Source organism: Vicia villosa, linkage group LG6 (assembly GCF_029867415.1).
Source record: "Vicia villosa cultivar HV-30 ecotype Madison, WI linkage group LG6, Vvil1.0, whole genome shotgun sequence".
NCBI classification, from domain to species: domain Eukaryota; kingdom Viridiplantae; phylum Streptophyta; class Magnoliopsida; order Fabales; family Fabaceae; genus Vicia; species Vicia villosa.
Genome location: NC_081185.1, coordinates 163,277,496 through 163,287,328, shown reverse-complemented (window position 1 = coordinate 163,287,328; position 9,833 = coordinate 163,277,496).

The window sequence follows — 9,833 nt, the reverse complement described above, 5'->3', positions numbered from 1 at the left end:
GCACTAAATTGATCATAACTGGAGCTTCAGGAATCGGATCGACGCGTTCTAATAATCGCCGGAAAGCTAAGAGAAAGAACTACATCTTTCATGTTGGAGTCAAAGGCAAATTCGAAATGCATAGTTCCCATAATTTCGTTGAAGTTTCAGTCATTAGAATAATTTGTTTTTGGGTCATTAGTTTATGGGCTTGGGTTATGTTTTTGACCCAGTTTGAGTTAGTAGAGAAGAAAACCTTATTTTGTTTTATAAGGGTTGGCAGCCGCTAGAATACGGGAGACCTTTTTTTTTTTTGCCACAAATTTTACTTTTGGTTTCATGATTAGAATGAAGAACTAATTCCCGAAGGCAAACCCTACTGCTTATGGGTTCCATTGCTTTGAGGTTATTCTAATACTAATTTAAATTCGATTTCTGTTCAATTCTTTTCTATGAAATCATTTGCTTAATTTGATTACAATTGTTTGCTTAATTCGATTGTTGTTCATAGGATAGAATTGATTAAATTCGATTGTATGCATGTTCCTAAATTTAATTGCGTGTTATCGTTTGCTTAAATAATTCGTTAACTCGTCATATTCTTAACTGTTTGCTTAATTCGGTAAACAGGAACATAACTCGTATGATTTTGATAAGCGCTTGTCTGATTAATCTCATAATCGAATAGGATTGAAGCCGTTTAGGGATTGGTGTTATTATAACCGATGATAAGTCGGAACCCGAATCAGTAGGATTAGTCGTTTAACTTATTTTGATAATCACTTACTTTACTCTATTTTATAATTTGATTCTAAAACAAACCCTCATTATCGTTTTTAGTGTTAGTTAATAAAATCAAGAATCCTTGTGAGAACGATATTCGAGTTGTCGTTACCGTTACTATAGTTTTTACAAAAACTCGTTTTTGATCCGTGTGCGACAGCGGATCAATGGATGAATTAGAATCTAAGACTTTTTTGACCAAACCGTAAACCGCAGGGTAGAGTTCTTGGACGTGCTAGCGACTGGTATTGATTTGGCAAGCTTCAGGAGCGATCGAGGAATTGTTTTTGATCCGCTATAGGCTCTGAATTCGTCTCGATTTGGACCTGCAAACTTACTTGAATTCACGACTTTGGCAAGCTTCCGTAAGGGTTCTGAGCGGCCAAAAAAAAATCCCCTCATGGCTTCCACCTCCTTTAGTCTTATAGCATACTGAATTAGGTTAGCTGAGGTGAATCAAATCTTTGTTATTATGGAGATTGTGTGAGAAATTTCTGATTGAATCCATGAGATTGAGTAATTGGAGATTTGATTTGGAAGAGATTCAAATCTTGTTGTTTTGAGCTCAATCATGTATCAAGCAAGCTTCAAAAGAGAATTCACGTACATCATTCTTCATGTTTTATATTTCATTTGATTTGTTTTGATTTTGATTTATTTAGATTTAAATAAAATAAAAATCAATAATAAAAAAAATCAAAAAAATAAGACCAAAATCAAGATCATGCACAAATGGGCTTGGAGATCTCTTGCTATGTCATTTTCATGTTTACACCCCATCAGTTAGGCCCATTTACTCAAACGTTCAAAATTGCTCCATTTATCCTTTTACATTTTTTTCCAAGATAGCCTAACTTGTGCCAATCATTCCTCACGAATTTCCCTATATTAAGCTCAGATATTTACTCGAGATTTGATCACAAAATAAACCAATATTGCATCTTTTATGTTTTTCATTATTCGTTTACTTTATTTAAGAATTTAAATAAATTCCAAATAAAATAATAATGATAACAAATAAAAGAATGGCATCGTGGGTCTTATAATGGGTCATGAACGTGTTTGAAATGGAAATCTTTTGAATTAGAGCCTGAATTTTGTCATGGATATAGTTTTGAAATATCATAAACTATATGAGATGCCTTGGAGCTCTTGATTCATTCATTTTCTTCAGAGAAATCAACAACCCTGGTTATTTGAACCATTGTTTAGGAGGATTGTCCTTGAGCATTGTACTTTGATTTGAATTTGAATAGGAGAAAAAGTATGGGCAAATTTTGGGGTATGACAATAACGTTTTTGTTTGATTATCAAATCCATCCTTTATGCTTTTGACTATTTATGATCTACATGCTTGTATATTTTCCCCAGTTTTATCTATATGTCCCCTGCCCCATTATGATAATGCCAAAAGGGAAAAAATATATTCTTAGGAGGAGTAGAGCATACTTTCCATATTTGTGAGACGAGTTTAACCACTTCAATATTATACCCATGTTTGTCTATTTTTAACACCTCCTTGAGAGATACGTTGTCATCATCAGAAAGAGGGAGAAAGTGGATCTATGTGCTCACAGATACAACTGTCTACTTCCTTTAGATAATCATGATGGTTTTAATGATGATAATCAGGGGAGGAGCCAAGGTCCAGCTAGCCCGGGCAGGCGTCTGGGCTCAACCCCTATTTTTTTTGTACTTCCCCAATTTAATAGTCGATTTTAAAACAAAATCAGGGGCAAAATTAGGGGCAAAGTTAGTAAAAATAGGGTGTGAAAATTAAAACGGATGAATAATAAATGGTGTAATGTTTTTGCCCAGGCTATCTAAAATTCCTGGCTCTGCCACTGATGATAATATTGTATATCAAATGATATTGTATGAATTCTTCATCTGTCAAGAAAGAGCAAAGATCAAGATGTTCTCTGTGAGATCAAAATGTCAAGCTAAATTCAATGATGACAACACCTAAGATCAAACGTCTTTCGGTGAATTCTTTGATGACCTCATGTATAGCAATCCTCATTGATGGCGTATATCAAAGAAGCTATGTCAAGCGTAGTGAGTTTAGAAGAGTCAAGGACCATATGAATTGCTTAACCAATGACGAATTAAGCAAGAGAACTTAGTCTCAAGATTATGAAAGAGATGAAGTGTGAAAGCTCGCTTGGTCATGTGTCTGAGTGATTAGTTGAATGTAAATGTAAAAGTAATTCTCAAATTACTAAGGTAGCTCACATACAAACTATTATTTCTTCAATCCACAAACTATTAATTCACTTGTTTGTGTATGATATTTATACAATCAAATTAAATATAACCCACATAATGTGGGACTTATTGGGTAGGTATTTTTCTTCTATCAGCTAAATAAACAGTTGTTTTTCGGTTTTAGAAAATAATACCACGGAGGAAATTATCGGCTGAGTCGCAGATCAGTACGCTTTCTGTAAGATGTTTCACGGTACTGCCAAAATTAAGCAAATCAGCTCTTAAATACCCATGACGCCTCCAGAATAAAACAACTCGTTCAAGAAATACAATTCTCACTTGCACTTGTGATGAATCGGTCGAAGTGATACACCTTCAGAGATGTTATGAGAACCAGTCGTAGTATCTGGATTAAATCCAGTTGAAATTCAGAAAGAAAATTATAGATGAAGCAGAGTGTGGTTGTCGTTTTCTTTACCTCCCCGTTTCACTTGGGAGGACGGCACGCTAGGCCCTTCACGCGAAATTTGGAAGGAGAATGCGCCCGGGGCGGGATGAATTTTGTTTCAGTTCTTCCTACGATATCACACGAACTTTTTAATTATCCTACGAGTAGAAAAGGGGAAGAAGATCTCAAATAAACCCTAGGAGTTTGCTAAGTGTGGGGATTCACCTAGACTAGAAATTCTGGAGTCCGGGAGGTCGGTTATACATAGGGAAGAGTTTAAGCACCCTACATATCCGTAGTACTCTACGGGAACCTTCTCTATGTCTATGTGTTTGTGTTTGTTGCTTTTTATTGGGAAAGTTTCTCCTTTGTGTTAGGAGAGAGAATTGAATTGAATTAAAAGAAAGACAGACAGACTGACTATTTTTGGTTTTTTATTAGCTCGCTGAGATTCCTTGTGAACCTCATGCCTACATATCCCTAATGGAAGTCAGAGCTTTTTGTAGTTCGGAGAACTAATTAGGGACATTAATATATTTTTGGTGCCTTGCTTAAAGCTCAAGGTTGAAGCTTGAATTAAATCTCTGTTTACAGTAAAGAGACATGAAATCATCTCTACAGAGAGGTATTTCTACTATTCCACCACAAACATTTAAAAGAGTGACAGAATAACTGAATTCATTTCATTCAAGAGGGGGACCTTACTTGTTTATGTGCAAGTATACCAGTCAACTGCGTCTTGAATGAAAGAAATATGCTCATCCAAATTAGGGAAAGTTACCACATGTCTGGGTTTTACTGCCAGCTCATGCCTTTCAGAATCCTAAATGGGAGTGTCATACCCTAATTTTTGACCCCCCTGAGATGACATATCTTTAGAATTTTCATCAGGACAAAGCAAGTACCCAGAGCAGTCACTTCTTCATCTGGCATTTAATCGAGGATGCTCAAAAACAAGAAAACTCAGGCAAAGGATCAATCAATAGAAGGATTAGTCTCTAATACAATCATAAGACTCAAGAGCTTCATTATTTCACCTATGATTGATTAGACACCCAGTCATCTGAGTACAGGTTTACTCAGGTCACCAGACTAGAGTTTTTTTAGCCTATCAAGGACTAAAATCAGGGATCACCTTTGGGAAACCCTAAAAAGCCCCAGGGGATCATTCAAAGACATCAATCATTTTTAAATAACTCATATGACAAGATCCACTGGACATCACACCTCAATTCAAGGTCTACAGTCATTATTTTCATATGGTCGACAATTAGGGTTTTTGACCTAATTCACCAGGATAGTTGACTTTTAATCAGGGCATGGATCCAAAACTCAAGACATGATTCAAGAACCTCTACTACCTCAATATAATCCATTTACATCATTCATTTGAGGAGAAGATCTTGATTCTACACAAAAGTCCAAAATTTCACCTTATCTGGAAAAAGTCAACTGTATGGGTTCACCCTTGACTTTTAAGATTTTTGGTCAAACCATGACTTTCAAGGATCAATATCATCAATATATGGATATTAAAGTCATTTGACCAAAGAAATTCAAGAAGAATCTTCAAGGAGCAAAAAGTCGGGAATTAGGGTTTTTGAGGGCATTGTGGGAACTCAAAATTTCACCTACACAACTCAAAAAAACTTCCAACATGAAAGTTGTAGATCTTGCAAAATAAAACAACATCTTACAAAGGAACTTTTTTCAAAAGATCAATCATTTAAGAGTTTTGGAAATTTTGGAGTTTTAGGTCATAAACACTTAGAAATTTTTCTAAGTGTTTTAACCTAGTTTTCTTCCAACTTTGGCCTCATTTTTCACAAATTTGCCAAAGGATTTTGAAGAAACTCCAAACTAATGATTTTAAGTAGATGTTTAGGGCTTTCCAAATTGTGTTCAACCTTCTCCAAATTCATTTTGAGCTAAGAGTTATGCTTGTTCAAAGTTGGCCTCATGAAGTGAAATTATAGGTCATGCATCATTTTGGAATTTTGAAATTTTGTGCACATGACCTCAAATATGGATGCTACACGACCCATAACACATCTGAAAACATACCATGCATTCATTTTCACCATGCCATGATAATTGAAGAAGATTCCTAAAACAAGAACATGTGATTATGTAATGATTACATTTGTGAATTTATGGCAAATTGATGAATCACCCAAGGAATCTTCTCACCAACCAATTAGAGCTCACTTTGCATCTGAAATGTTCCCCAAGATCAGATAGAATCAATGGATAGGGGAAGCTAGCCCAAAAATGCATCATTGCATTTAGGATCTTTTCAAAATTTCTTCTTGGCTAAGAAACCAAACTTCTTTCATTAAGCAAGCTCACCACAGCCAATTGATCTGCATTCATTTGCCTATAAATAGGAGGGCATACTTCAGTAGAAAAACACACCAAAGCAACCATATTCCTTGCTTTCTCTTTCTCTTCTCATGCTTATTGTTTTTCAAAGTTCTTTGGCAAGAAGAATCGTTTTCTTCAAACCAGAGCTTATCTTTGGAAAGTAAGAATTCTAACATCTCAAGGGAGGTCATTTGAGGTGATCCAAGCATCTAGATCATTTCTGTAAGTGGAGGAACACCATTGTTGCTCTCACTTTGAAGCTGTTGCAGTTGGAGGTCCATAGTGCAATTCAGAAGGTTTCCAATCGAGCTAAGCATCCAGGCACGTTCCATAGGAGGTAGTGAAGCTGTTCAGATGGCTGCAGCTCATCTGTAACTCAAGAATCATCACTCTCCATGTTCACTTGAAGCTCAAATCGAGGGAGGTCCATAGAACAATTCAGAAGGATTGAGGTTACAACAAGCATTCAGTTAGCATCACTGAGTCCCAATGAAGCTTTTGGGATCATTCATACAAGCCCAGTTGCTCTCTATCATCCTCACGACCTCCATTTTCAGAGGTAAGTTTCTGAACTCCACCTCTTTAATTTAAGCACTCTTTATGATATAGCTCGATTCTATCTTGTTCAGCATCATCAGAGGATTGAAAACCCTCTATCATCATTCATTTATCTTTCAGTATAGCCATTTAATTTGATTTTTAAATTTTAGGGTTCTTCACGATTTCTGGTAAATTAGTTAGATGTAGTTAATATAAATCTATGTTAGTTACATATTTAGAATCGTGAGTGAATTTAGAGCAAGTTTGGTCTTTACATCGTTGCAAATGGTTGAGAGTTGAGAGAGTTCAGATTTTCAAAAATTCAAAGCTAGAGGTTGAAGATGACAATGGTGGTGGCGCGCAAAAATTCAAATTCAGGAAAGAGTTTATTTTATTTTGAGTGATAGTTGTCTTATAAACGACTAAAACGTGATAGCCCAGTGGTAAAGAGTGTTTGTGTGTTGCGCGTGCCCAAGGTCTGGGGTTCGAATCCCCCTCGCCCCAGACCTTTTGATTTTATTTCTCTTTTATTGCTTCTATGCACTTGAGTAATGTATGATTTGCAATGGAACCATTCTTTTGTCACTAAGCGCGCGTTGGCTCAGTGGTGTTGTTTTGGGCTGGTAACATAAAGGGCGTGGGTTCAAACCTGGTTGGTGACAAAACCCTATTTTTTTACCACTTTTTTCCATTTGATTTCTTCACAACTTCAACCAATTATTTAACCTATCAAATTAATTTATTTTCACTTCATTTTTCACACACTTGTCATTTAATATATCTATTTTGTGAATAATCAAAAAAATCATAAAAATATTATTTATTTCATGTATTTTAATTAGGTTTAAAATAGTATGTTTTTAAGTGTTTTCTTAAATACTTTAAATATATATTGTCATGTTATTTTAACCTATTTATTTTGTGAATAAGCTCATGATAAAACCCTATTTGTTTAGGTCTTAATTAGGCATAGATCTTTATTCTTTACCTTAATTAAGTTGACTTTTGTCAATTTTCAAAGCTATTACCAGTCTCCGATTAAACGGATGATTAAGGTTTTCAAACAACAAAACCTTATACCATTTCAAATCATTTTCAAACTGCTTTTGTAACCAGTACTGTAAAGTACTGGGCCTCTAATAGAGTGTAAGTCCCAAACACCTTCTCTTCTTAGCTTGTTTTCAAAATTGTATTTTCAAAATCTTCTTTCTGTTTTCAAAACATTCTTCTGGTATTTGAAGGGCATTATTCCCGGTGAAACTCTTCAGATACCTATGTGACCTTTGTCCATCTTCACTTCTTTTGTTTTCAAAAACCATTAACTGTTTATCATATATATTCAACTGTTATCTACCAATTACTGTTGAGGCTCTGTACATACTTCTTCAAAGGCCTCCACTCCATCCAGGTTAGGCTTTACAAGCTTTCAATTTACAGTCTTTATTTAAATTACTGTCAAATATAAACTGTGCATATATATTAGTTTAGAACTACGTTTGAGTGTAAACCCTAGGACAGTTAAACTATATATATATTATAGGAATATGACCTAGGATTGAGAATGTCTTCCCGGTGAAGGCTCTTTCCTAATTAGAGATCTGTAGTTCAAACCCCCAAGATGAATTATTCCCGGTGAAACATCTTGGCAAAAACCTTAGAATCCAAAAAAAATAGGACACATCCACCCAAAGAGGAATTATTCCCGGTGAAACCTCTTACCCATTTGCTTAGAGCCAAAATAAGTTCAAAACTACATAGCTTTCTCTTGTGCTATAACAAGGACCCTCGATTAGCCTCCTCTTGGGCTTTGTACAAGGACCCACAGGCTTCTTAAAAGCATTTCCAGCTTCCTCTTGAGCTTGTATACAAGGACCCATCAGGTTTCTTATAAACATAGGAACAGGTCTTTAGTCACCTCTTAACATACCCTGGTGAGTTTCTTCCAATTTAAGCCAGACTTTAAACAAGCTAAGTTTGTCTCAATTTCACATTGAGTACACCTTTTGGAATGAGAGACATGGACAGTCTCTGTCACCCTTATCTTCATCAATCTTCCTTAGTAGAGTCTAGGATCTATGTGTGCTTATCCTCAAAGTGTCAGCCTTCATCTTGGGCTCTAAACAAGAAGTCTCCACTAGATAATCTTTCAGCCAATCATTTTAATCAAAATTCCTGGAAAGGGTTAGCCTCCAAAATCATTCCTTCTTTTTAATAAAAATCCCTGGAAAGGGTTAGCCTCCAAAATCATTCCTTCTTTTTAATAAAAATCCCTGGAAAGGGTTAGCCTCCAAAATCATTCCTTCTTTTTAATAAAAACCCCTGGAAAGGGTTAGCCTCCAATATCAATCTTTCAAAACCAAATATTCATTCTCTTAGGAGATAATTTCCCCAAAAGAGTCAAAACCCCTGGAAAGGGTCAGCCTCCAAAAACATGATAAAGTCAGTCTTTTAACAGACAAATTCACCAGCTGAGTCAAAATCCCTGGAAAGGGTTAGCTTCCAAAGAAAAACAGTCTTTTAATAAATAAAATCTCCTCAGTAGAGTCAAAACCAACAAAAACAGTTAGCCTCAACCTTGGGCTTCATACAAGGCACCAAACAATAAAACTCCCCTGTCAAGAGTCAGCCTCAACCTTGGGCATTGTACAAGGCATATAATAGAGTCTCCCCAGTGAGTTCTTCATCATCCAATAGCCACAACCTTGGGCTTTGTACAAGGCAGATTAAACCATATTTTTATGTGTCAAAGATTCCTAACACCTAGGATCTTTTCCCCATAGAGTCATCCATACTCAGTTTATTTTAGAGTCAGCCACAACCTTGGGCTTTGTACAAGGCAGAAAATAATGTTTTTTTCCTAGCTAGAGTCAGCCTCAATTCTGGGCTTTGTACAGAACACCAAATAAAAATCCATCAAAATAAACACTCTCCAAATAGAGTCAGCCTCAATTCTGGGCTTTGTACAGAACACAAAAATACCCTGTAATTAATCCTCAATGGAGTCATCTCCCAGAGTCAATAATAATTAATAAATCAATCAAAAAGCCTCAAGCTTGGGCCTCATACAAGCCAGCTAAAGTCAAATCTTTTATACAGTAGATAGACATAGCTTATCTCTATAGAGAGATATTTTTACTACTCTACCACATTCAAACAAACATTTCCATTTCAATTTCAATTTTAATCAAGTCTCCCATTTAGGATTTTGAAAGGCATGAGCTGGCAGTAAAACCCAGACATGTGGTAACTTTCCCTAATTTGGATGAGCATCTTTCTTTCATTTAAGAGGCATTTGACTGGTATACTTGCACATACACAAGTAAAGTCCCCCTCTTGAATGAAATGAATTCAGTTATTCTGTCACTCTTTAAATGTTTGTGGTAGAATAGTACAAATACCTCTCTGTAAAGATGATTTCATGTCTCTTTACTGTAAACAGAGATTTAATTCAAGCTTCAACCTTGAGCTTCAAGCAAGGCACCAAAAATAATTAATTTCCCTAGTTAGTTCC